This window comes from Selaginella moellendorffii, unplaced genomic scaffold (assembly GCF_000143415.4).
Source record: "Selaginella moellendorffii unplaced genomic scaffold, v1.0 SELMOscaffold_31, whole genome shotgun sequence".
Lineage (NCBI taxonomy): Eukaryota > Viridiplantae > Streptophyta > Lycopodiopsida > Selaginellales > Selaginellaceae > Selaginella > Selaginella moellendorffii.
The window spans coordinates 3,656-8,114 of record NW_003314292.1 but is presented as its reverse complement, the minus strand read 5'-3'; the positions used below and the strand labels follow the sequence as shown (position 1 = coordinate 8,114).

At 41.9% G+C, this 4,459-nt stretch overlaps 1 pseudogene; it reads right to left on the bottom strand.

Moving 5' to 3' along the window:
• Window positions 1–4,066, bottom strand: part of LOC9649782 — a 5,762-nt pseudogene extending 1,696 nt beyond the window's left edge.
• Between the last annotated feature and the right edge of the window lie 393 nt (window positions 4,067–4,459).

Genomic DNA, 4,459 nt, shown 5'->3' with positions numbered 1-4,459 from the left:
AGTAGATGCTTCAAGGGGGCGCGGACCATACTTGAGCTCACAAGTTGAAGAGTTGAGCTCACGAGTTGAGCTCAATTTTCAATTGTAATTTAGTATAAACATTATAAACTTTAAAATTTTAAGGTTATGGTGAACTTAATAATTTCATAATTCTCTATATATTATATAGATAAAAATGTTCTAAAGGACACTTCTTGTTCAAATATTTTAAATATTTACTACATGCAATGATAGGGACGTTTGTTAGAACATAAAATAAAATGTTTTCAAAAAGAGTATTCTTGTCACTTCTTTAAATTTGTACTCTGTGCTTTCTGGCTAGTAAATGTCAGGTTTGTCAAACTTAAAAAATTATTAGCAACCTGGATTGAGTAAGGTGTTTGTGATAAAATCCTTGAGGACAGTCTTCTGAATATGCTTCGGAGTTGCAGATGAATTTCTCATAGTCTCTTGTTGCACAACATCTTTGAAACAGTTGAGAGAACTCCTTTGTATCCCTTCCTGCATTGGATGCATGTGTGTGCCAACATGTACTGTAGCTCTTTCAGCCATTCCATCCCGTGGAAGAAAGTAGTACATCTTGGCCTCGCAGATAGCATGACATAGAGGAGCATTTTTGCAGAATCGACACTTGAATCCAACAGCAATGGTGTCACAGGCTAGAGGATTGACTGCAGACCCTTCGAAAAATATAGAGTTTCTACAGCAGTCTCGATTGCATGCTTCATCCACACAATCTAAATGCCCGCCATAATGAACTATAGACATTGTGCCTTCAAAATGTTGGAAGTGTGTGGTCTTGATCTTGCACCAATTGTGGACATCCTACTTGGTTTCCATCCCCTTCTGTTTGGAACCTGTGCTGCTGACAAGAGGTGGTAGCTCAAAGAAAATGTTGCCATTGTAGGAGGATGGAAGCTCACTAACAAGCCTATACAAAAACAAGTGCACATTGATTGAGAGGTGTGAAAACTAGAAAGCATTGCTAATGGCTTTGAATATTGCTGAAGTTGGAGCTAGAGCTAGAGCTGGAGCTGGAGCTGGTGAATTCGGCGCCGACACTAGCATGACTTTTCCACTTGAACTAGAAGAGGACGAGAGGATAACTACTGACTCTTGCTTCACATTCACTTTGGCTGGAGCGCATTTTGGCATTTTGACTAGAGATCCAAACACTCGAATCTCCTTCAACTTGGAATTCTGTAAATCCCATTGTTGTCCACCCTTGCCCACACCAGAAAGAAGAAACTCCGAGTATGCAACTAAACCAGTGTCATTGCGAATCACAGCCTCTAAAGAAATAGAGCCAAGACGAAGATCAAAACGCCGACATAAAAAACTTTCAAAAACAATACTCTGAGAGAATGAAAGAGGTGGGTGATCTTGAAAATGAAGAAGAAACCTTTCCATCCTTCTCAATAGGTTTTGGAGTTCTCTCTCTTTATGCTACTTGTAAAAATCCATAGTGAAACATAATTGAAATTTAAATAGAGTAATAAGAAGACAACGTACAAAATGAATTTAAATTCTATAGCAAATTTAACATGTTCAAGTGTGACAGTATTAATATTACTGTCATCTATTATGATGTTTGATGCATGTATACACATAGATCCAAGGAAGGATTTTCAGCACGTGAAGTTTGATAGTTAATAATGATATCAATAATGACATTCTGCTATAGCGTGTCAAGAAAAGAGATCCAATTTGACTGTCAATATGTGTGATATGTCAAGTTGTCAAATTTTAAATGGTAGATGATAATAAATCTTGTCAAATCTTATTCTTCACTGACAGATTTGATTTGTAGTACACCTCAAGTTTTATCCATAATTATGAACACTGCTCAATGACATTTAAAGCATGTGCCTATTGTTTAGGAACTAATACAACACAAAATAAATTTCTGGATGAGGATTCATCCATTCATAGATGGATATAGTACAACATATTTTAACGTGCCTTATTTATACTCTTTAAAGTTCTTGTAACAATTCCAAAATATGTACAAAATATTGATGAGAATGCATCCTTTCTAGATAATTTGTAAAATATAATATCATATCTCTAATAACAAAAATGTTGATAGGTGCTAGTTATATCATCATTAAAATATACAAAATAAAGAAGCATAATTTACATATAATAATAATGATAAGATAAAATAAGATCAAAGATATTGTGATGGTTGAGATTTAGGTTATTTGGAATGAATGGAGTTGGTTAGGGTTAGGGCAGCCATCAGGATTAGGGTTAGGGTAGCCACCAAGATTAGGTTACTATTCGCACTGTGAGTGGAGCGCGCAAGTGATCGAGAGATTGAGCACAAAGGAGATCGAGGGATTGAGCACGAAGGAGATCGAGGGATTGAGCGCAAAGGAGATCGAGCGATTGAGCACGCAAGAGATGGAGAGATTGAGCGCGCGAGCTGAGAGATTGAGCGCGCGAGCGGGAGAGATTGAGCACGCGAGTAGGAGAGATTGAGCGCCCGAGCAGGAGAGATTGAGCACCCGAGCGGGAGAGATTCAGTGTGCAAGCGGGAGAGATTGAGCGCACAAGAAATCCAACACAATCAAGAAATCGGGAAGGAAAGATGCCACCAAGGGTGAGTTTCAATTTGATTGCTTCCACTTCCATTTTTTTCCTCTTGCTTCTTTCTTGATTGCTTCTTTAGGGCCGACCTCGGGCAGTTTTACGGGCCGAGGGGCCGAGGTTATTTGAATAACCTCGGCCCCTCGGCCCTCAAAACTGCCCGAGGTGGCTAGCCCATGCTAGACCTCAAGCAGTTTTGCTTGCCGAGGGGCCAAGGTTATTTGAATAACCTCGGCCCCTCGGGTGGCCAAACTGCCCAAGGTCGAGCTCAGGCCGGCCACCTCGGGCACTTTGGCTGCCTAGGGGGCCAAGGTTATTCAAATAACCTCGATCCCCTGGGCAACCAAAGTGCCCGAGGTGAAGTCTAGGCCCACTTGATTTTTTTTCTCTTTAACTGTTTGAATTTCTTATTATCTTTATTTAGTTTGACTAAAAAAAATTTTTCTCTTGCAGAAAAGGAAAATTGTAACACAGAAAAAGGTTGTTGGAGCCAAGAAGACACGAGAAGTTCAATTCGGCACTGATGACGACATCACGATCGACATGTCCATTGGTACAACAGAGACATATTTACTTAAAGATTCACCACCTCCACCACCATCACCTCCACCATCACCTCCTCCACCACTGCCATCGCCACCTCCACCACCTCCATCACCACCTCCACCACCGCCATCACCACCACCACCACCACCATTGCCACCACCACTACCACTATTGCCTCCGCAGCCGCCGCCACCGCTACCACCACCACCCCCACCATCACCACCGCCACCACCACCATTGCCACCACCACTGCCACTATTGCCTCCGCTGCCGCTGCCACCGCCACCACCACCACCCCCACCATCACCACTGGCACCTCCAACTTTACTCCTCACTGGCCCACCACCAACGCAAATCCCTGAAGTTGGGCAATTTAGTGGTGTTCAAGATAGGGAACCTGAGGAACAGCTTGGAGCTGAAAGAGTTGCAGACCTTCCTGACAACGTGGTGGACAAGCGCTTCCAAGAGACTGTTATACGGACAAGGGAAAAAGTAGTTCACCAAACACTTGAGGCACTCAAGTGGCTAGGCCCTTGTGACTTGATCAGAGAAATCCCACTTTGCCATTTGCAATAGACGAACCTTGTCCGCACAGCATCCAAGTATGTCAACTCGAATATATACAGCTTGTTCAAACAAAATGGCCTTGCAACAAACATCGGTATGTTTCTAGTCTCTTTTTGCAAGCCAGGAACAACAGAGATCATTACTGTCACACCCGAGATTGTGAATAGCTGGGATCCTATTTGGAGGAGCAAGTCCTTAAAATTTGATGACATGCTTATCAGACATCCTGAGACTCGACAGCTTTGCGGGGACAATGTTCTAAATTATTGACGGTAACCACCGATATGGAGCTTGGATGAAGTGTATCGACAATCATTTTCGTGATGATCCCGTCTACCATATCAACATTCCAGTCGGCCATGTCTACGCGAGGGGACCTTTGGATGTCAACAGACTTATCTTGGCCTGCCAAAAGATCAATGCGTAAGTTTTATAGTTTACCTCTAACTCCACTTTAACTTGTTTTGTTGTGTTTAAATGTAGGCTTGGGCAATTCACTGTTCAAAAACAAAACCTTGTCCATGACATCGAGCAACTTGGATTTTTGGCAGACTTGAGTGAGGATGACATCCGCCAACATTATGGTGATGATCCCGCAACATTTGTTTAACACTCACGCACTCGAAATGACGGTATAACTTAGTTCAACAACCCAATCAATTTTATGCTCGTTGTGTGGTGTAAGGTATGTCTTTCCCTTTTATTTTATAAAAGCCTCTTTTAATTGTTTTGGGTTTTAGCCTTTGGTGAGGGT